At 57.3% G+C, this 23,305-nt stretch overlaps 1 protein-coding gene across 13 annotated transcripts in view; it reads right to left on the bottom strand.

Moving 5' to 3' along the window:
- Positions 1-23,305, bottom strand: part of LRPAP1 (LDL receptor related protein associated protein 1) — a 768,843-nt gene that overhangs the window by 114,008 nt on the left and 631,530 nt on the right. The window contains exon 1 of one of the 13 annotated variants that reach the window (XM_050792153.1): positions 22,473-22,476. The exons of 11 other annotated variants lie outside the window; for them this stretch is intronic. The gene's annotated coding sequence lies outside the window, so the exon portion shown is untranslated. Of the gene's footprint in view, positions 1-2,230; positions 2,235-22,472; positions 22,477-23,305 lie in introns of those variants that run through there. One more of the 13 variants, XM_050792154.1, reaches the window with a different exon arrangement.

Raw genomic sequence — 23,305 nt, 5'->3', positions numbered from 1 at the left:
TCCCTCTCTCATGCTGCTCCTCTTCATCCTTCTTAGACCCCACACTCAGCTTCTTCCCCTCCCATGCTGCTCCTTCCCTGTCCCTCCCAGACCCTATGCTCCTTGTCTGGGAAGGACAAGGAGAAGCAGTGTGGGATGGGGAGAAACCGAGGTTGGGGTCTGAGAAGGACTAGGGAGAAGCAGTGTGGGAGGGAAGAAGCTTAGTGTAGGGTCTGGGACGGAGCAGGGTGGGAGGGAGAAGCTGAGCGTGGGGTATGGGAAGGACTAGGGAGGAGCAATGTGGGAGGGAGAAACTGAGTGTGGGGTCTGGGGAAGATGAGGAGGAGCAATGTAGTGGGGGAGAAGCTGAGTGTGGGGTCTGGGAAGGAGAGGGAAGGAGCAGGTGGGAGGGAGAAGCTGAGTGTGGGGTATGGGAAGGACTAAGGAGGAGCAGTGTGGGAGGGAGAAGCTGAGTGTGGGGTCTGGGGAAGACGGGGAGCAGCAATGTAGTGGGTGAGAAGCTGAGTGTGAGGTCTGGAAAGGAGAGGGAAGGAGCAGGTGGGAGGGAGAAGCTGAGCATGGGGTATGGGAAGGATTAAGGAGGAGGAGTGTGGGAGGGAGAAGCTGAATGTGGGGTCTAGGGAAGACGGGGAGCAGCAATGTAGTGGGTGAGAAGCTGAGTGTGAGGTCTGGAAAGGAGAGGGAAGGAGCAGGTGGGAGGGAGAAGCTGAGCATGGGGTATGGGAAGGATTAAGGAGGAGGAGTGTGGGAGGGAGAAGCTGAATGTGGGGTCTAGGGAAGACGGGGAGCAGCAATGTGGCAGGGGGAAGCTGAGCATGGGGTCTGAGAGGGACAGGGGAGGAGCAGCATGAGAGGGGGAGAAGCTGAGAGTGGGGCCTGAGAAGGACAGGGGAGGAGCGGTGTGGGAGGAGGAGACTGAGCGTGGGGTCTGGGAAGGACAGGGGAGGCGCAGTGTGGGAGGGAGAGGCTGAGTGTGGGGTCTGGGTAGAACAGGGAGGAGCAGCATGGGAGTGGGAGGCTGAGTGTGGGGTCTGGGAAGGAGAGGGGAGGAGCAGCATGGGATGGGGGAGGCTGAGTGTGGGGTCTGGGAGGGATGGGGAGGAGCAGCCTGGGAGGGGGATAAACTGAACGTGGGTTCTGGGAAGGACAGGGGAGGAGCAGGTGGGAGGGAGAAGCTGAGCGTGGGGTGTGGGAAGGACTAGGGGGAGCAGTGTGGGAGGGAGAAGCTGAGTGTAGGGTCTGGGAAGGACTGGGGAAGAGCAGCTGGGAGGGAGAGGCTGAGTGTGGGGTATGGGAAGGACTAGGGAGGAGCAGTGTGGGAGGGGAGAAGCTGAGTGTGGGGTCTGGGAGGGATGGGAGGAGCAACATCGGTGGGGGAGAAGCTGAATGTGGCGTCTGGGAAGGACTAGGAAGGAGCAGCGTGGGAGGGATAAGCTGAGCGTGGGGTCTGGAAAGGACTAGGAAGGAGCAGTGTGAGGGGGGAGAAGCTGAGCATAGGGTCTGGAAAGGACAAGGAGAAGCAGTGTGGGATGGGGAAAAACTGAGGTTGGGGTCTGGGAAGGACTAGGGAGGGGCAGTGTGAGAGGGAGGGGCTGAGCATGGGGTCTGGGAAGGAAAGATGTTTGGGTTGGATTTCTTCATAGTGTTCCTGCTAAACCGCAGGGAGGTTTAGAGAGGAAATTGACAGTGAAGAGCTACAATTCCTCAAGGCCCTCGGCTCTGATCTGGCATCCTTTGAAGGCAATTCTGTGCATGGACTGGGCCATCTGGACCTGTGGAAATATTCGGGTTACAGTGCCAGGCCCTGGATTGAATTCCTATTTAGTAGAGTTCATTGGCCACTCACAGCCACCTCTCCAGCCTCCCCCAACTTAGATCCCCATCAAGCTGTTGCTAGAATTACACCACAACCTCTTTGCAGATGCTGCTCGCCCCTGCTTGCCCGGCCAGAACTCTCAGAGCCTCACCGCTGGCTCTGGTCTCCTTTCTCTTCATCCTTCTGCCCCTGGTAGGACCAGCCTCCTCCTCCCCTGGGCCGGGCACAGGGGGACAACTTGTGTATACTCGAGTGTGACTGGCCACAACTGGCCTCCCCACGGCCGACATGAGCATATGTGAAATGAGGAAGGGCTCAGCTTGCCTCGGAGGGTCCACCCCTACCCCGGGGTTGCCATCCTTGGTATTTTTGCTCTTGTGGGGACAGTGCTAACATGTCCAAGGGAAAGCTCTGCCCCCATGCCCCCAATCCAGGATCCGCCACGAGGGGAACTCTCTCTCCTGCTGTGCCAGCTCAGCAAATTTATTTTCTCTTCCTTGTGATTTTTTTTCCTCTCTCTTTTTGGTTTTGTTTTTAAAGACAAGTTCTCACTCACCTAGGCTGGAGTGCAGTGGCAAGATCTCAGCTCACTGGGTTCAAACGATCCTCCCTCTTCAACCTCCCAAGTAGCTGGGACCATAGGCATGCACCACCATGCCCGGCTAAGTTTTGTATTTATTTATTTATTATTTTTATTTTTGGAGAGAAGGGGTGTTGCCATGTTGCTCAGGTTGGGTACCTCTGAGTCTTTCTGATGGTGCCCTGGAAGCAGCCACAGGGGCCTCCCGAACTCACTCCGTGGGCCTGCCCTGTGCCGTCACCGTGTCACCGCAGGAGACAGGATCTCAAACGAGTGCAGCTCTCAGCAGCCTCCCGGCAGCTGGCATAATTGGGACTGATCTTGTTAGAGGGAGGCAGCTAGCTCAGTTGACAGTTTTGTGTTCACAGCTTCATATATTTTGTGAAAAGACGCAAGGGAAATATGAGATGCGGAAGCAAAACGGCCCACAGGGGCTGCCCGAATGCCCCGCGGCCTTCAGAGTCTCTTTCTCAGCTCAGGGAAGGGCTGGGAGCCAAGGGAGGGACAGCGAGGGGTCACCCTTGCTTAGTAACACCCAGAACAGGGTGCTGGCCAGGGGTCACTCTTACTAACACCCAGAGCTGGGTGCCAACGAGGTGTGTGTCACCAGATGTGGACCACACTGGCCTGCCGGCCTCCTCGCCTGTGGCCTTGGTCCCTTATCCCTGCAGCCTGGTCCACCAGGGACTCGCGGTGATGCCCACGACACAGGTTAAACAGGAGCTTGTGCTCAGTGGGACTCAAAGAGCCCATCGCCGGAGCCTCCCAGAGCTGAGCCTGTCCTCTGGGTGACCTGAGGGCTGAAGGCAGTGTGAAAGGGAAATACATCTTGGGACCCCAACATCACTACACTAAAAGGAAAAATCAAGCTGGGAACTGCTGTGGGCAAACCTGCCTCGCTATTCAAAGTCATCCCTCTGCTCACTGAGATAAATGTGTATCCGATCGCCTTCTTTGAAAAGGCTAATCAGAAACTCAAAAGAATGCAAGTTTGTTCTTTACCTGCCTATGATCGGGAAGCCCCCTCTCTCCTTCCAGTGGTCCTGCCTTTCTGGACAAAACCAATGTACATCTTACACATATTGATTGATGCCACACGCCTCCCTAAAATGTATAAAACAAGCTGTACCCTGACCACTTTGGGCATCAGGACCTTCTGAGGCTGTGTCACGGGTGCACGTCCTTAACTTCGGCAAAATAAACTTCCTAAATTGACTGACACCCGTCTCAGATATTTTGGGTTAATACCAGAGTCAAGACTTCTCTCACCCTGGCCTGTCCTGCCTGTCATCCTGTCCCTTCCTAGACCTGTGGGTGGGACCTGGGGCTTGGCTTAGCCCACAGCCTCCCGCTCCCCCACCCCCATAGCTGTCACATATGTGGGCCCCCAGAGAGCCTGTGCCATTGTGAGAAGGGTCATTTGCATGGTGCCTGTGTGGGGCCTCGCAGTGGGTCTGTCCCTCCTTACCACATCAGCCACCGAGCAGAGGGGCCCTGTGTGTCACACTTCCTGGGTCCTCATGGAGCTCGGGGCCACAGCTGGACCATCAGCCACCGAGCAGAGGGACCCTGTGTGCCACAGTTCCTGGGTCTTCATGGAGCTCTGGGCCACAGCTGGACGGTTATCAGCCACCGAGCAGAGGGACACTGTGTGCCACAGTTCCTGGGTCCTCATGGAGCTCGGGGCCACAGCTGGACCATCAGCCACCGAGCAGAGGGACGCTGTGTGCCACAGTTCCTGGGTCCTCATGGAGCTCGGGGCCACACTGGACGGTTATCAGCCACCGAGCAGAGGGACACTGTGGACACTGGGTCCTCATGGAGCTCGGGGCCACAGCTGGACCATCAGCCACCGAGCAGAGGGACGCTGTGTGCCACAGTTCCTGGGTCCTCATGGAGCTCGGGGCCACAGCTGGACACGGAGCTGGGAATGCCTGTGTCTTCCCTGGGCAGGTGCGGTCAGAAGAGAGGAGACCATTGTCCCCATCGTAAGAACCACTGAGAGCCAATGCCAGAGAAAGACACGCGCAGTCTTAGGGGAGGGGACGGCTGCAGGGAGGAGGATGCCTGACTATGAGCTCTGCAGGCGTCTCGTGGGTTAAGAGAGGGGTTTTATCCTGCAGAGAGGAGTCAGCAAGGCTAGAGGCATGGGTGTTGGCAGATGGGATGACGGTGCCCGTGGGACAGTGGAGCAGAGGTCTTCCTGGGACCACCCTGCTCTCGGAGGGGCTGTCTGCTGCCTCCGGTCGGGGTCTCCGCTCCAGGCCTGGAGGGCGGGGCCATGTTAACCCAAGCCTGGGTCTCGGGCAGCACCATGTTAACCCAAGCCTGGGTCGCAGGCATGCTGTGGGGCGGCGCAGTGGGAGGAGCAGTCCCGCGGATTGTTCACCAGGCAGAGGGGCTGGGGGATCTGGGGCTGGCCTTGCCCCTGGTAAACCCGGGGTGTTGTGAGTCTTGCCTGAGTCCCATGGGGAAGTGGTTCCTTTCAGGAAGCCGTTTTCAGGAACGCAGAGGGTGGGGCACGTGTGAGCCCGTGCTGGGTCCAGGAAGTTTGGTGTCGGTGCAGAAAACACTTAGAACTTGTTTTCACATCGGCCGTTACACATAACTGTCACCACAGCTCTTCAGGGTCCAGGTTCGAGATCCCGTTTTAGGAACAGTGCAGCTTAGGAACAGAGAGAGAAAGTGACTCATCCAAGGCCACCTGCACAGGAACGGGGGCTGGGCAGGAACCCCGGGCCCTTCCAGCCTCGTCTCAGGACCCCTGCTTGGCTGCTGAGGGTGAGTGGTCTGCAGAGGGCATGGCCCTGAGCAGCCCAAAGGGAGCTGGCGGCAGACATGGTCCTCATGGTGGAAAGCAACACACGTCAAAGTGGCGGTCATGCATGGCCTCTGAGAGTCCGGAGCCTCAGGGGCCCACCCAGCTGGGGCCTGGTCTGACGTCACAGGTGAGGGCTCAGTGAGGCCTGATGCAGGTCCCGAGAAGCTGTGGGACTGAGGAACAACCACACCTGGAGCCTCTGAGGGAAAGGCAGGCAGCTGGAGGCTGCAGGAGGCAGGGCAAAGCTCCTGCCCAGAGTCAGTGCCTCCGCACCTCTGAGCCCACTGCTGGTGGGCAGGCCCCGCTGACCTCCCAGCCTGTGTTCCAGCCACTCTCACCCTTTCTCAAGTCTGAATGCCACTCAGGTGGAGGATGAACCTGTTTCCAGGGGCTACGGCAGGTGGCCCGGGCTTGGGATTCGAGGCTGATCGTACCTGTCCAGGCCAGCCCTGCCTCCTATTCACCCACACAGGGGCTGGCATCTGCTGCTTCTCATGACCTCCGTTCTGGATGGTCGACGGCCACTCAGTGCCCTCAAACCTCCAGAGCATGCTTTGGCCTGAGAGCCACCATGCTTGCTGTGCCCTCCGCCTGGAATGCTTCATGTCTTCCTCATCTCCTCGGATGCTGCCTTCTCAGAGAGGCCTTCCCCACTGCCTCACCCAGAAGAGAAGCCCGCTTCTCCCTCCAGGACCCTGTTCTGCCTTATGTGTAGCACCTATCCCCTGACATGCGTCATCTCTTTGCTGATGTGTTTCCTGTTCGTCTCACCCGGCTAGAATGCATGCTCCTCTGTCTAATGTGTTCCCTGTAGTGTACCTAGCACCTCGATCAACACCTGGTGTCGGTGAGTGCTTGGTAAGTGTTTGCTAGTGAATGCATGTTTGCTGAATGAATTTGTCAGTGCCTGGATATGTGGGGAACAGATGGAAGGAGGGTTCAGGAAGTGGCCTGGATAGTTGGAAGGAGTGGACGGATGACAGGTGAAGAGATGGGTTGATGGATGGGGAGCAGTCACTATGCATGCTTGCCTGGGGTGTTGGATGGATGGGTGGATAATGGGGTAGGTGGAGGAATGGTTTGGCAGGTGGATAGCTGATAGACTGATGGACAGATAGGTAGGTGGTTGGTTAAATGGTTGGGTGATAGTTGGTTTGGTGTTGTGTGAATAGGAGGATTAGCCAGACTGATAGATGACTTGTGGATTAGTTGATATGTGGTTGTATTACTGAAGAGGTGGTTTGGGTTAGGGTGGATGGGTGAATGGATTCCTGGTTGAGTGAAGGGGTTGATCAATGAATCGTTTGCTGGTTGGATGGAGGTACTGATTGCTAGTTGGATTTGATGTGGCAACTGGATAACTAGTCGCTAGGTGTGTGTTGGGCAAATGAAGGGTGCATGGGTGGTGGGTTGACAGGTGGGTGGGTGAGTAGCTGGCTGGGTGTGCATGGAGAATGGGTACGCAGGTAGGTGGATGGTTTGATGGCAATGAATGGCTGATGGTTGGGATGACTGTTAGGTTGGACTTGTGGAAGGGAGATGGTGGGTGGCACTGGAGGATGCTGGGCGTTGACTGGTGTGTATGTAGACGGATGGCGAGGGGGCGGCACTGGCAGGTGCTGGTGTGGGGATGGACTAATGGAGGATGAATGGCCGTGTGTAGATGGATGGTGAGGGGGCTGTGCTGGCAGCTGGACGAGTGGCCGCATGGCTGGCTGGCTGGACTGAGCAGTGGGTGGGCCCATCCTTCAGTCCATCTTGTAACCCGCCCTGCACCTGCTCACAGGATCCAGCCCTGCCAAAGCTGAAGCACTCTGCCTCCCAGCTCCTTCCCGTCCTCCAAGGACACTCGTGGCTGAGGGTCTACAGGACTCTTCGGGATCCTCCTTCTTCTCAGGAAGCCCCAGGCCAGCACAGATCCTCAGCGGGAGTTTTCCGGAGCTGAACCCCGCCTGTGAGAGGCCAGAGCTCCTGCTGGGGAGTTTCATGGGAGGGGGACTGGGAGCAGCCACTCAGACCCCAGCAGCTGATGGGAAACTCTGGAGCTGGGGCTCCCCCCGTGGGAGTCCTGATGAGAGCGAGGGATCGACTCGGCATGTCCCGGCGTGAACCGACTCTCTCGGCATCTGAGCTGCAGTCAGGGCCACCTGCAGGAGATGCTGGCCAGGCAGAAAAAGGACGCTGGTTCCTGTTTAAAAGTCAGGGAGCCGGAAACCAGTGCTGCCTGGAGAATCCAACAGCAAAAACTGGGGTGATGTAGTTGCACCGCTCTAAGCGGGGCTGAAAGTTGCCTCCCAACACTGACGTTAGCCTTAAGTGATGAGATTCTGACCAGCTCTGTCTGGAAGGTTCTGAGACTCGTCTCGCTGCGTCTCCACGTGCAGCTGTCACTGTGCCCCTCCCTCCCTCCCACGGTGCTGTCCCCACTTTACCTGGGGTGGCAATGTGGCTGTGCTCTGGCAGGAGCTGCTCCACTCCCATCCCTGCCTGAGCTGCGTGGGCTGGCTGGGGTGGGGGTGTCTGGGGCTGAGCACCTCCTGCCTCCTGGGAGGATGTTGGAGGCCAATGGACTTGGTGGGGGTCCCTTCCCTGTGTCCCTTCCAGCTGGCAGAGCACCAGCCCCTTGTCAGAAGGGCAACCTTTACCTTGTGACTGCCTGGGAGCCGTATGGAGTGGGCAGGAGTGTGCGTGCACGTGTGTGTGTGAAATCGTCCCCATAAACTTCATAAAAGTAACCAGGGAAGAAGGGAGGTGGAGAAATGGAAATGAACCCAGCCAGGCGCCCTCACACTCATCCCTGGGAGGTTGCGCTCTGATGGGCTGCCTCTGCTTGTCTGCTGCTTGTGGCCCCAGAGTCACACAGGCCCGGCCACAAGTCCATTGCCTTCTCGACTGCTCTGCTGATGAGCGCTGGGAACGTGCGTTTTCCTCTGAGATCCCCTTTCAGGCCCCGTGTGCCGAGGAAGCTCCTGACGCCAGCTGGCCCGTAGGACCCTGGAGGCGCTGAGCTGCCGAAGAATCATCAAGTCCCCACATCTTGATGATTTCAGCCCCTTACCCTGGCCAATCAGCCAACCCAATTCTCCAACCTCTTACCCTCCATGATCCCCTTAAAAACCCAGCCCAGAACTCTTCAGGGACAGGGATTTGAGGCTCCCTCCCACCTCCTCCCTTGCTGCCCTGTGATCAATAAGCCCTTTCTCTGCTGCAAACCCTGCTGTCTCCATGTCAGGGGTGTGTTACGGCGCTGTGGCATACACATCTGCTGGTCCTGTGACACATGTGCGTGCCTCTCCCATCGGACGGGCTCCTTGGGGCGGGCCTGGAGTGCCTGTCGAGTGCAGGAACGCTGTCTCCACCGCAGCCAGTGAGCTCAGCTGGCGAGCATGTCTACTTGATTAGATTATTTCAGAGCTGTTTTCTCACTTGGTCCTCCCAGCTACCAATAAGGAAGGTACGAAAAACCTCAATTACATTTACATTTGGGGAAACGGAGGCTCAGCAAGGGGACGTGACAGAGCAGGAGGCAGACCCCAAGACAGAACAGCAGGCAGCGGGAGAAGCAGGCTTGGCCCAGCTCCCTCTGAGTCCACAGTCCATTTCTGGGCTCTTTGCTTGGTGCCCAGTGTGGTGCTGACCACAGGCATCAGTTCGTGGAATCCCCAAACCAGCTCATTTACTGCTGGGGAAACTGAGGCTGAGCTGTGCCTGAGCCTGAACTGAGGATGCAGAGGCAGCGCACACAGAGGCAGGACCCTCTGCTCCAGAGCCCGGCTGTGGTGACGGCTCGAGTCGCTGGCTCATCCCACAGCTCCGCTTCAGTGCTGTGGAGCTCAGGGGTGTGGGAAGGGGCCTTGGGCCTGGGAGGGTGGGAAGAAGAGCCCCTGGGCAGCCTGCAGGTGAGACCCTTCTCCTGCTGCCAGCCTGCCCACCCAGCTACCCTCAGAACGTCGCTCAGCCACTCCGCCCAGAAACTGGGAAGATAATTGGGTCATGGCAAAGAGTGAATTATTCCTCCAGAGAAAGTTTGAAAATGCATGAGCCCTCAGTGGCAGACAGAGAGGCAGTTATGCAGCTCAGAGGCAGTCTTGGAATTGGAGCCACAGAGCGGCTCCTTCCCTGTGCCTTCCAGGGTTCAGGGAGAAGCTGGACAAGACCCCCACCCCTAAAGAAGCCCCCATTCTGGTGGGAGAGACAGACAGACCCAGACATGAGTGGTGGCAATGTGGGGAGGCCAGGGCTGTGGGAAGAGAGCAAGGGCCTGGGGCCAGCCTGGTGTGGGAAGAGGAGGGTCAGGGAGCACCCACAGAAGGGGGACAAGACAGTGAGGGGCACCTCAGCGGGGGAGGCGGGGACCATGCAGGCTGAGGCTGGGGTATAAAATTTCCTAGCGTGGTGAGACTTCTTTGAGGACGGTTGAAAGGGAGGGCACCCCAGCTCGTGTAGCGGGCATGGCGGGACCTCGGGCAGCACAGGGAGTCCCCTGACCACAGGTGGCCTGAAAGTCAGGATAGAAGAAACTCCTACACATGCTTCAACGCCCTGCTCAAGTGTCCCAAATCCTTCCCAAAGGCTGATGATACCGCATCTGAGAAATGGGCTTCTGAGGACCTGTCAGACATGGCCCAACAGGCATCAGCCAGGGCGGGGCTCGCAGGGCTCCGAGGAGCTGCTCCCAGCTGCTCTGCCCTGCGTGCTGGTCACCCGTCCTGCACTAGGCGGATAGGGTCCTGGAGGGCAGCAGGACCATGTCATAGGAGGTGTGAATGGGGCTTTGCTGCAGGCTGTGGGTGGGGACTGGGGCTCCTGGGGGCTGAGGCACACAGCAGGCAGGGGGAGAAGCTGGGGCAGGGTGCAGAGTGTGGGGCAGGAACGGTCTCCCGGCCCAGGCTTCATCTGGAAATGGGACGTGATTTCCAGCACAGGCAGCTCCTGGGCTTAGAGGCTGGACGCTGCCTCAGCGAGCTCCGGGGAGCGTTCCTCATGGGTGGGGAGGGAGGGGGTCTTATGGCCCCTGGGGACCTTGGGGCCGGGTGGGCCAGGGCCCTGGGAGGGTCCCAGTGTGGGAGGAGGAGGGGTCGGGGGCGTGTTTAGGCATGAAGAGGGTGGCAATGCCCCTGTAAGTCTGGAGCTGGCAGCCCGGGTGTCTCAGCTGCAGTGTTTAGGTCTGCAGTGGACCAGCAGAGGCTTCACCACCTGGGGGGCCCCAGCAGAGCGGGAGGCAGGGGCTGCCGTGGCCCTTGACCCCACTTTTCTCTGGGCGGGCCCTGGGGCAGCAGGTGTTTGATGAGCTGGAGGTGGGGAGCCTGCCTTGTGTGGCCTCACCCTGCCTGCACCCGCGCTCACCCCGCCCCACCCTCCAGGACACTACGTGCGGCATCAGTGCTGCCCCGTGAGGATCCCCCTCAGAGGGTGGGGGTGTGTGGGGGTCAAAGGCGGGGCCTGAGGAGCCGTGTCTGGGGCCTCAGCAGATGCTGGTCCCCTGCCCTGTCTCCAAAGCCTGGCTGTCTGGGGGGTATGGGGAGACTGGACACAGGCCAGGGGTCTGTGAGGGCTGCTGTGCGGCTGGGGAGAGTCGGCACCCCAAGGCAGGAGGGTGGCTACTGGGGAGCAGGATAAAGCGGGAAGGGATCACCCCACTGAAAGGGGTGTGGGTGGAGTCCATTTGCCCTGAAGCCACACAAGCCTGCTTCATGACCTGACTTTGACTCATGCTGGTGACGGTCACCGTGTATCCAGGACAGAGCCTGGCAAGATGAAGAGCTTGTTTAATTTTTACCACTGGCTGGTGATGCTGGGGTTTTCAGAGGGGAACTGAGGCCTGTGGAAGGGAAACAGCTGACTGGGGGCAGAACACCACTGGCCAGTGACAAAGGGAGGGACCGACACTGGCTGTGTGCCTCTAACACGCGTCCTCCCACGTGGCACAGCACACAGCGACCCCAGCCCCCTTGCCTTGCTTTAGCGCCTGTCATGGGGCCAAGAACCCGAGACCGGGCTGGTGACCGGGCTGTGACCACAGGCCCCTCCTCTCCGGCCGGGGCCCATGTCTTCAGGTTCACCCAGGCCCAGACGGGTCAAACAAACAGCTCCCCCACGCAGGGTCGTCTTGAAGCTGCGGATGGAACTTGAGAAAACATTTTTATTTGTTTGGCAGTGAGGTCCGCGGAGGGTTCTGAGGGTTTGGAGACATTCTCTTCCTGGAGAGGGCCCTCGTTCCTCCCGGGCATTCGACTCCCACTCCCTGTGAACCCTCCGAGAGCCACGCCGGGCTCTCCTTCCTCGGCCGCCTCCTCTCCAGGGCAATAGCCCTACTGAGTCCTCGCTCTCCTCCAAATGACTCTTCCCTGGAACTTTCCAGTGGAGAAGGAGAACGGGGAGGAGAAGCAGGGAACAGCCTGGCCTCCCTCCTCTGTGCCCACTGCCCTCCTGCCATGGGACCTGCCTGGACACCTGCTTAGGGGTCTCCAGCCTGGCTGGCGGCACTGCGGCCTCCCCGCGGCTCTAAGGCTGTCTGGGGCATCCAGGAAACGCAGAGATGGAAACAGATTCAACTCAGTTCCTGCAGTGCCGGCTTCCGACACCGTATGTTCAGGGTTAGACAGTGTCCCCCACAAATTCACGTCCATCCAGAACCTCAGAATGTGACCTTATATGGAAATAGGCTCTTTGCAGATGGAATTAGTTCAGATGAGATATGGGGGCAGGGTGGGCCCCGAACCTGGTGACGGGTGTCCTCACAGGAAGACCGAAATCCAGACACAGACACAGAGAGGAGGAGGAGGCTGAGACGACAGAGCAGACAGTGGGGTGATGCGGCCACAAGCCAGGGACACCTGGAGCCACCGGGAGTGGAAGACACAGGAAGGGTCCTCCTGCAGAACCTTCAGAGGCAGCGCGGCCCTGCCACATGTCCACCTGTGACTCCAGACTGCGAGGCAGTGGACGGCCGTTGTTGAAGACCTGTGTGGGCACCCCTATCACGGCAGCCCCAGGACTCCTCAACTGTGCCCTGTCACCTCTCACCCTGCTGCTGGAGAGGCTCGGTTTGCTCCTGGAAGTCGTGATTGTGAAACGTGGATGCTTTGCTGTGGCGTCCATTGCTACTTTCATGCTGGGGTCCTGCTCTCTCCGTCCGGGTTCCACACCGCAGAACTGGACATCAATGCCGAGGATCTTCTCAGCGAGCAGAAGTGCATCTCTACAAATAGCGCCAGGTCCTTTTCATTATCCTCCCTGTTCCCCCCCTCCCCCCTCCCCTCCCCTCTCCCGCTCCATCTATGTCTGGAGAGGACCCCGGCCTGCAGCAGGCATGCTCTGCTCTGTTACCAAGTCGTGAGACAGCTCTCAGGCCTCCTCACTTACCGTCCCACTGGCCAGGAGTCCGGAGGGCGTGTCTGGGGGCTCTCGGTTGGGGTCTCCCAGTAGTTGCCCACGGGGCTGCTGCCACTGAAAGCTCTCTGAGGCGGAGGCCTGCAGTGTTTGCTAGGGACAGCAGCTCAGCTGGGCTGCCAGAGGCTGTCCCCATATGGGAACTCCTGGATGGGGGACTTGGATGGTAGCTGCCCCCTGCAGAGAGATGGCTTAGGAGAGTGATATGGGCTGCCCGCTGCTCTGCACGGGCCTGGAGGTGGCAAAGCACTGTACTGTGTCCACTTTCCGGTGTGGGAGCCATGAGCACTGCTAAGAGCTTTTGCCCCAGGGGCTTCCAGGAGCCCTTGCCATCGTCGGTGCATGATACCGCCTCCCTGGCTCCGAGGCTGCATCCTGGAGCACATGGGTCCCTCCGACGGACTAGGAGCTATAGATATTCAGCGCCCACAACTGTGTTAACATCTGAGCAGAGGTGGGCTGGGATCCAGGCCCAGGTTGCTGGAAGCTTCTCCATGGAATCTCTCAGGATCCCCATTTTCTCCCGTACCAGTGAAGAAAACCAGCATCTGTCCATCACAGAGCCCATGGCCCAGTGGCCCAGTGATGCCTGGAGACTGGGTTTTGCCTGCTGGTCATTGCTGGAGGCCCCGGCCACTCTCACTGGATCTCCTGCATGGACTTTCCTGCAAACTCTTGAGCAGAGGTGCAGTGGCCACCACTGCTGACATTTCAGTCAGCAGGACTGTGGGCATGGAAGGCCCCGGGGGGCTGAGGTTGCAGAATCGGGGTCTCAAAGGCCCCCACCGACATCCGGTCCAGCACTTCCTGCTGGAGTCTGAGGACACTTTGAGCTCCGCCTGGAGCTGTCTGCCGGCTCCTCAGAGTGGGTGATGGGGGATGCGGCTCTGGCCACTCAGGATGCGGCTCCAGGGAGGCCATCTCGGGGTCTCCCCTGGAAAGAGCTGTAAGCAGGGTAGCCCCCCTAGAGGCCTCCACCTTCCCAGTGGCTGAGATGCAAGTGACTGGGGCCTGGATGTTGCCACTCAACCCAAGGTCCCTGCAGCAGGCAGCCCTGGCCCCGGAGCTCCCTGTGGCGCTGGAAATGCCGTCAGATCCTCAGGCCGGTCGGGTGACTCGTGACCTCCCATCTCTTCTGGGCATTGCTGTCACCCGTCGTGTGCCCCATGTCTGCTCAGCGTCTGCTTCCTGAGGACCCGAGCTGACCCGGGAGCGGTGTGGCTGAGGGGCTTCCCTCAGGGGCTGCGAGAGTACTTTGAGAGCACTGACCGGACTCTCCAGGGGAACCCCTGTAGAATCAGGACCACCCCTCCCAGGCCTAGGACCCCCAGGACTCCTCACCTGCGAGACCGGGCCTGGCTGGTCCCTGTGACTGAACTGAGGGATGAAGCCGCCTTCTCTAGGCTCCAAGGAGCTCATGGACCTGGGGTCCTGGGTGTTCCCCCTAAATCCTTCCTAAGGATTTCCCAGGGCCCCTCAGGCCACCCCGCCCTGCCAGGAGCCTGCCCTAAAGGTGGGTGAGAGGCCTCCAGGCAGAGGAGTCTGCAGGCAGGGCCACGAGCAGGGCTGGGGAGGAAGCTACGTGGTGAGCCTGGAAAGGCCAGCTCTCTGCTTTGGGACTCAGTGTTACTGGCCTCATGTTTTATGTATCCGGAGTGATCATTTCAAAGAACAAGCCGTAAAACTGGACTCTGCAGATGTTTCTCCATAAATTAAATAGGCATGTTTACCTCGGGCTGAAGCGAAACAAACTTGAGGCCCAGGGCCTCAAAAGCATCATGGAGGTGGGGAGTGCTGAGAAGCAGGGAGGGAGGGAGGCAGGGTGAAGGGCGGGGGCAGCGGGAGGCCACCGGGCCTCTCCCCTCACCACTCTAGGCCCGTCTGTCTGTCAGTGCAGGGACATCAGCCCTTGTAAAAGGCAGGGACAAACCAAACGGTTCCTCCCGTCCTCAGTCAACACAGCTGACTGGTTACCAAAGCATACGGGTTTCTCCCCACCAGCAAGCGGTCCTGCAGTGGACAGCAGCCGGGGGTCCTCTCTTCAACTCCAACCTGATGCTGTGCACCCGGGGTGAGCCTCACAGCCCACAGTGAGGGCTCAGTTCTGACAGATGCCCTCCCCCTCCTTCGGATGCTGGTCCCACCTGGAGTGACGTGAGAGCCCACAGTGAGGGCTGAGTCCCGCAAGACGGCCCCCACTTTAGATCCTGATGGCAAGTCCCGGCGTGGCCTGTGCTTCTGACCAGCTGGCTCTAAGTCCGGGTTCCCACAACCCCCGCCTTGGGTTTAATTTGCTAGAACAGCTCACAGAACTCAGGGAAACACTTTATACGTGTTTACTGGTTTATGTTGTAAAGAACACTGTGAAGGATAGAGATGAAGAGATGCATAGGGTGAAGTGTCGGAGAGGGGCATGGAGCTTCCACGCCCTCCTGGGCACCCCCTCCAGGCGCCTCTGTGTGCTCAGCTTTCCAGGGGCTCCCTGAGCCTGTCCTTTGGGTTTTATGGAGGCTTCATTACTCAGCCTGATTGATTGCATCATTGGTCACTGGCAATCAACTCAACCTTCAGCCCCTCCCATCTTCCCTTCCTAGAGGTCGAGGGGTGGGGCTGGAGGTCCTGATCCTCTAATCACGCCTGGTCTTTCTGGGTGACCAGCCCATCCTGAAGCTGTGTAGGAGAGCCCAGCCCCAGCCAGCTCATGAGCACACAGAAGACACTGTCACCACTCCAGAGAGTCAAGGGCTTTAGGAGCTGTGTGCTGGGAAACAGGGACAAGGCCGCGTATATACTACAGAGCCTCACAGTCCTCCCAATGGCGCCTCTGTCCTGCCGATGTAGTCAATACCACCCCCGATCTGCATCTCAGCTGGGACAGTCCCCCAACCCCGTCCACCTCAGCACCTTCTCCACGAGCAGCCGGGCAACTGCTCTGAAATGCAAGTCTGCTAATGGTCACCTCCTTGGAGTTTGTGCTCCAAGTCCCATCTCAGAGGAGGCCCACGCCACCCACTGGGCTCAATGTTGCCCCTGCCCCCTGCTCCATGTCGATACCTCCCCTCATAGCATGACCACCTCCTGATGTGCCGTGTGACTCACTTGCCTGGTTGTCTGTGTGTGGGTTATCTCCATGGGGCAGAGACTTTTGTCTGTGTTCCTCCCTGGTGTGCCTGGCACAGTGCCCTGCATCGTGGGGCAGGGATGGAAGAACAGCAGTGACAGCGTGGATCCGTCCAGCACTTGCCAACCCTGGGCAGGCACCGGTTGCTCTTCCAGAGGGCCAGGGCGGTGGCCACTGTTACCAGTCATAGAGGAACATCAGATGAGAGGCGAGGACCTCACCCTGGGCCACACGGCTGAGACGGTTCAGGGCAGGCTTCAAACCCAGGCGCTGACCCTGGCCTCGGGTCCTACCCACTCTGCACTCCTGACTCTGCAGCTGGTGAGGTGGGGGCCAGGGTTCAGCAGGCAAGTTCTCCCCAGAGTGCCTTGTTCTCTCCAGACAGGAAAGGTTTGGGATCTCATGGGTAGGAGAAGGGAAAATCACTGATTGTTTGGTGAACACAAGTCACTGGGCACTCACTATGTGCCAGGCACAGTGCGAGGCAATGGAAAAACAGTCCCTATGCTCAAGGAACCCCGGGTCTGGTGGGGGAGACCAGCAGGAGGCAGACAATGGAGGCACGGTGGGGAGGGGCCGGATGGGTGAGGCATCTAAAGCAGGCGTCGGGTTCAGGAGGCTCTGGAGGAGCTGGTGTCTGAAGGGGGACCTGAAGGAGAGGCAGAGATGCCAGGCTGCGGCGGGGCAGACAGGACGGGGGTGGGGGGGGGAGGCTCAGTTCCAAGTCTTTGGTTGCAAGCAAAGAGACGCTGGATCCAATGGACTCAATTTTCAAGAGATTTTCAGAGATTTCCAATTCCAGCCAAAACGGTATAACAGGGAACAATAAAAAAACAGCCAAAGCTCCAGAGAGAACATATGAAACATGGCGTTCATGACATCGGCTGCAGTTCAGCCAAGGAATGCAATTGCTGAGAGACAGGAAACCAGTTCTGCGAGCCAGCACCTCCCCAGCTCACTGCCTGCAGAGAATGTCCAGGCTTCAACGCAGGACGCCATGGCCAGGCCAGCAAAGGACAAGAAACGGACCTGTAACACATTCCCAATGAATCCAGACGAAGGTGGAAAAAGAGGAAACAGGAATCCAAAAAAGGGGGAAAAATGGCAAGACGATAGTTTTAAATGCAATCATTAATAATTAAATATAAATGTTCTAAACACTTCAATTTAAAGGCAGAGTTTGTCCGATAAAGAAAAAGCAAGAACCAAAATACGATAGTATAAAAAACTTTAAATATGCAGGCAAAATAGGATAAACCTGAAAGAACGGGAAAAGACATGCATGCAATCACTCATCAAAAAAAAAACCGGAGTGGAGATGTTACTCCCTAGGTAGGTTTCAGAGTGAGAGTGGCAGCAGGGATGATGGGGTCACTTCGTGATGCCACGGAGGTCAGTTCATCGAGAGGACATAGCAGCCTCAAAGTTTATGCACCTTCTAGCAGACCTTCCAAATCGAAACAATTCCAAAGCAAAACGGAAATTTACAATTATAATTGGAGACTTCAACACTGATCTTTCAAAAACTGACACAAGTAGACATAAAACTGGCAAGGATATAGAAGACCTGAACACCATCTACCATCTTGACCTAAGTGACGTTTATAGAAACCCTACCCTGACGTTGGCGGAACACTTAGTTTCAAGCACACACAGAACATTTGCCATGAGAGGTCATATTCTGAGTCATAAAACAAGACTTAATAATTTAAAAGGACTTGAATCATTTGAAGTGTCTTCTCTGACCACAGTGGAACTAACTTATGGATCAATAGCAGCAGCGGAAAGACATCTGGAAAATCCCCAGATATTTGGAAAACAACTAACACGTTTCCACAGAACTCTTGAGTCAAAGACGAAATCAAAGGGAAAATTAGAATGTGTTTCGAACTGAACAATATATCAACGTTTATGGGATGCAGCTGCAGCGGTATTTGGTGGGAGTTGCATAGCATTCAAATGCTTGTATTAGGAAAGAAGGCAGGTCTCACATCGATGAACTCAACTCCCACCTCACAAAACCGGAAGAAAGAAGGGCAAGCTGAACCCAATATAACCAGAAGAAATGGAATAACAAAGAGAAGAGTGGAAATCAGTGAAATGGAATGGAAAAACAATAGAAAAAATGAATGAAACCCAAAGATAGTTCTTTGGAATTATCAATAAAATTCATAAACCTCTAGTTACAGTGGTCAGGAAAAAAAGAAAGAAGATGCAAAGGTCCACTACTAGGAACAAGAGAGGTGATAACACTACAGACTCCAAAGGGGCTTCCTGATAATAACGGAATACTGTCAATAACCTTAGGCCAGGAAATTTGACAGCTTAGATGAAATGGACAAATTCCCTGAAAGACACAGACTACCAAGGCTCACTTTGGAAGAAACAGAGGCTCTGAATAGCCATGCTGATATTAGAGACATTACATTCTTAGCTAAACACCTTTCCATAAGGCAACCTCTGGGTCCAGAGGGCTGCAATGGTGCATCATACAAACATCAAAGGAAGAAAGAATGCCAATTCCAGAGATACTCTTCCAGAAAATTAAAGAGGAACAAACACTTCCCAACTGTTCACTTACTAAGTCTCCGATGGTTCTGCCGGGCGTCAGGCTGTATGAAGCCCCAAGGGGTGAGCAGATCAAAGGAAGGTACATTGCTTGCTCTGAGTCTGCAGCCTGCCTGGGGAGTCAGGATGTTCACACGGGGCCCAGCTGCCTGGGACGTCCATGTTCAGTGCCAAATTGTGAGGCTGGGATACAAACACTGGCCCCATCCCAACCTCTGCAATAGGTGGGGGGCATACATTATTTTATCAAATTTTCGCAACCACCTCAAGGTGCTGTGAATTTTTTCCCTGACTTTAAAGATGAAGAAACAGGTCCAGACAGGCACAGTGACTTGCACTTCGACATGCAGCCAGAAAGCAGTGGACCCAGGATTCCAGCCAGGTCTGTCTGACCAGGAGCACCGCTCCGGCTTGTGCTGGCTGTGCGGTTAGTCCAGGGGGATCTAGGGTTCCCCAGGAAGCCCACAGGAGGCCTCGCTTTGGATTAGGATGGATGGCATAGGTGAGCCAGGGAAGGTGAGTGATCGAGTCAGAGGTAAGAACATCTGGGGCATTTTCAGGACGTTTTCCATAGGTGATGCAGCTTTGCTAAGTGCAGAGGCAGGTGTAGGCTTTGATTGCAAATGGAGTTTATCGTGGGAGGCCTGGAATGCAGGCCTCTGGGTGGTGTTTGGCGGGTCATGGGGAGCTCAGGAAGGTTCGAGAGCAGATGATGATGTGGGGGACTCAAAGCTTAGGACTGTGGGGGGTAAGGGGTGCAGGAGGGGCCAGAAGCAGGAGCTCAGCTCCTTCCACAGGGTGCTGGTGCTCAGAGAAGAGGCTGGAAGATAGCGGGAGAGGGGCACCTGGGGGCTTGTGACTGATGGCGTGGGGTAGGAGGAGGGAGGGGCTGGCAAGATGTTGCTTGGAACTTGAGTGGTAGGGACGGGAGGGAGGAGGAGGAGGCCAGGCCCCAGGAGGCCACGCCCCAGGAGAGCAGGCCGTGGAGGAGCAAGAGGGCCTGGGAGGAAAGAGGGCCTCAGGTGGGATCAGGAAAGCTGAGGTTTGTGGGCAGGGGGCTCTAGGTGGAGGAGCCCCGGGAGATTCAGCTCCGGAAGGAGGGCAGACAGAGAGAAGGCACAGGAGAGAGACAAGATGGGAAGAGGGCAGACCAGGGCGGGGCGGGAGTCACAAAGCCATGGGGTCAAATCAGTTAGCCTGAGGCAGACGCCAGGGCGGCCAACGCTAAGAACGTCATGTGGAGGAAGGGGAGGGAAGAGTCCCTGGAAACAGCAGAGAGGGGCAGAGAGGGGGCGGCCTGGGACCGTGACGGTGACTCAGCAGCTGTTCCTGAGTCACCCACACGTGGCTCCCCCGGGGACAAAGCCGTCCGTAGGGACGAGGAGGCTGGCCAAGGGCCCCCCAAGGAGCATGGGCTGCTTAGACCTGCCTGGCTCAGAGAAGACTCAGCTGTTCCACTGTGTGACTCTCAATCCCTTTCTTTCCTGATTTTGTTTTCCTTGGAGCGAATTGCCCATCTCTCATTTGCTTATTTTCTATGTATGTCAGGTTCTCCAGTGAAACAAAACCAGGTGTGTGTGTCTCCATGTGTGTATGTGTTAGCGGGGCCCACCTTCTAAGCAGTAAAAAGTCTGCATGTAACTTTGGACTCCCTCCAGACATAACCACTAATAGCCTCCAGTAGACTGGAAGCCTCACCGTGAATGTGCACAGTTGATGAACATATATTTTGTCTGTTACGTGTATTGTATTCTGTGCTCTTACAATAAAGTAAGCTGGAGAAGATAAAACGTTAACAAAATCACAAAGGCCAGTCACAGTGGCTCACGCCTGTAATCCAGCACTTTGGGAGGCTGAGGCAGGTGGATGGCTTGAGCTCAGGAGTTCGAGACCTGTCGGGGCAATGTGGTGAAATACTATCTCTACTAAAAATACAAAAATTAGCTGGTTGTGGTGGCATGTGCCTGCAGTCCCAGCTATTGAGGAGGCTGAGGTGGGAGGATCGTTTGAGCCTGGGAGGCAGAGGTTGCAGTGAGCCGAGATTGCACCACTGCAGTCCAGCCTGGGTGACAGAGTGATACCTCGTCACAAACAAAACAAAACAAAACAAAACAAAACAACCAAAAGAGCCAGAGAGAGAAAAGAAAGTCATAAACAGGAGAAAATCTATGCCATTATGCTTCTGTCCTTTGTGGTGCGCGGGCTTTGCTCTGCGGCCGGGAAGCGGCCGAGCCTCGTTTATGAAAACAGCAGCAGGAGGCGGCTAAACGTGGGCCCCCTGCCCAGGGCGAGGGACTTCAAGGCATCCAGAGGGACTTGCTTGGCGTGAGCTTTGGGAAATGTTCTCGCAAATCCTGCTTGGGCACCTTCCATTTTCCCTTCCATTTTCTCCCACTCTCTGGAACTTTCTACAACTCTTCTTCCTGGCGGCCGGGCCTCACAGGTAGCGCTCGGGTCTTACCTTTGTCTCCGCGCTTTATCTCGGTACCTTCTTATTCCACTTTCTGGGACATCTTCACCTCCTCTTCCAACCTGTTTCTTTCTTGGGTTTTTGAACTCTGAAAACGTCCAGCAAGTGGGTGGTGCGTGGAATGAAGTGGTGGCTCCCAAGAGCTCCGTGCTCTGCACGGGCCTGTTTCCGGGGCTCTCGCGTGTTCTGTGTGTGCGGTTTCTCGCGTGTGTCCGAGTTTCCGGGTCCCACGTGCTCTGTGCGAGTTTCCGGGACTCTCACGTGCTCTGTGCGAGTTTCCGGGGCTCTCACGTGTTCTGTGTGTGTCGGTTTCCGGGACTCCCACGTGCTCTGTGCGAGTTTCCGGGACTCTCACGTGCTCTGCGCAGGCCTGTTTCCGGGGCTCTCGCGTGCTCCGCAGTGGTCGGTTTCCGGGGCTCTCGCATGTTCCGCGTTGGTTGGTTTCTGGGGCTCTCACGTATTCTGCGTGTGTTGGTTTCCGGGACTCCCACGTGCTCTGTGCGAGTTTCCGGGGCTCTCACGTGCTCTGTGCTCTTCTCCAGGCATCTCCTTCTTGTCCCACGGTCAGGATGCCGTGTGCCCGGGAGACAGGATTACTTTCCAGGCTGCCCCACAGAAGCGCCATTTCCTCCCTCTTCCACCCTCCTCCGAAGGTTGATTTGGTCTCTGTCCTTTGGGTTGGGCGGTTTCTCCATATTAGTTTAGTTCCAGAGCTGGCTGGACCCTCTGCGGGTTCCAGGCCCGCGTTAGGGGAAGGACATCAGTGTGGGGGCCGGGGGTACTGCGTGTGTCTGCATGGGGCCAAGTGCTTTCTCCGGATAAAAGCCACCCCACGCAGGCAGGCGGGACAGGTACGGTCTTCACTCACCCCTGCCTGCTGGAGGGGGCTGGAGCATTCCAGGCCTGGTTTCTCCAAATGACACAGCCAGGCCTGGCAGCCCCTCCTTCAGGACGGGTGGTCTCCTGCTGGGACACGTGCAGGGCGGTTCCTCTGCACCTCTCCAGCAGCTGGAAGCCCACCAGCTGTCCTGGCTCTCCGCTGCCCTGAGAGTGAGGGCTGAAATTCCCCACAAGCCGGAGGAGGCCCATGGTCCCTGGATGCTCAGCCAGGTGACCTTTCTCTGCCTGGAGGCTTCTCCCCGCCTCGTCCTCCCCCACATTCCCACAGGAAATGCCCTCCTCCTCCTCCAGGCTCAGCAAAGATGTGGGGGTCCTGAGGCGGCCTGCCCAGCCCCTCCCCCTCCCTGTGACCTGCTCTGGTGCCAGGGCGTGGGGCTGATTTGTGTATGGGGTGTGGGTTTCCCCGCTGCCCTGGGAGGCCTGTCCCCTGGAGGCAGCAGAGGTCAATCACAACAGCTGTGGACTGAGTGAGGTGCCCGGCTGCCAGGCACTCTGGGCTTGTTTGACCCTCACAGACAGACTGACACCTCGGAGGTGGGTGGACTGCTCTGGACATGCCATTCCACAGAGGGACAGACCGAGGCTCAGAGAGGTGCAGGCACTTGCTTAAGGTTGCACAGTTGGGCAGGAACAGAGCTGAGAGGCACACAGGTGCACCCCTATGCCACACTCACTGCCTCTTTGCTGGGCATTTGTCATGGGGAGCAGAGCTGAGAGGCACACAGGTGCACCCCTATGCCACACTCACTGCCTCTTTGCTGGGCATTTGTCATGGGGAGCAGAGCTGAGAGGCACACAGGTGCACCCCCATGCCACACTCACTGCCTCTTTGCTGGGCATTTGTCATGGGGAGGTGAGGCCTTGGCACACCTTGGGCTGGGGCGGGGGCACATCCTGCCCTACCAGAGCGAGAGGCCACTCCCAGACAAAGTTCAACCCCTGGCCGTAAGTGGGATTGGATGGACCCTGGGCAGGTGGGATCGGGGAGTCCCTCAGGGGAGAGACTCTGACAGTTTCTGGGAAGACGCTCCAGGTGGCAGGTGCTGGGGAAGCTCGGCCGCCCTAGGAGACCTAGGGGCTGGGAAGGGGTTGAATGGTGGCCCCAAAGATATGTGCACACCCCAGCCCCAGATCCTGCGAATGTGACCTTATTTGGAAAAGCCATCTCTGCAGCTGCTATAAGGTGAAGGATCTTGAGGTAAGGCCATCGTGGATGAGCCTGAAATCCAGGGACACGTTCCTTATCAGAAACGAGAGGAGACGCAGACACGGGCAGAGGCCGTGTGGAGACAGTGACAGAGCCTGGAAGGGTGCAGCTGGAAGAGGCAGGAAGGAGTCCCCTGCGGAGCCGCCAGAGGCAGCACCCTCAGGCTGATGCCCTGATCTGGGACTTCAGCCTCCAGAACTGGGAGAGAAAACATTCCTGTTGTTTGAGTTCCCAGTTTGTGGGTCTTTGTTAAGGCAGCTCCAGGACTGGGATTGCAGGTCAGCCCGGGCTGGGTGGGATGCCCTGGGCTGGGCCAGGCCAAGCTGGTGGGCATCCTGTGCCCCGTGGAGTCTGACCACGTGCCTCTCTGCACTATTCTGGAGGCTCCTCCGGGGCTAATTTCCCAGCTGCTCTCTCCCACCCTCCGGAG

The sequence above is a fragment of the Macaca thibetana genome, chromosome 5 (assembly GCF_024542745.1).
Source record: "Macaca thibetana thibetana isolate TM-01 chromosome 5, ASM2454274v1, whole genome shotgun sequence".
Lineage (NCBI taxonomy): Eukaryota > Metazoa > Chordata > Mammalia > Primates > Cercopithecidae > Macaca > Macaca thibetana.
This window is presented reverse-complemented; position numbering and strand designations above follow the sequence as displayed.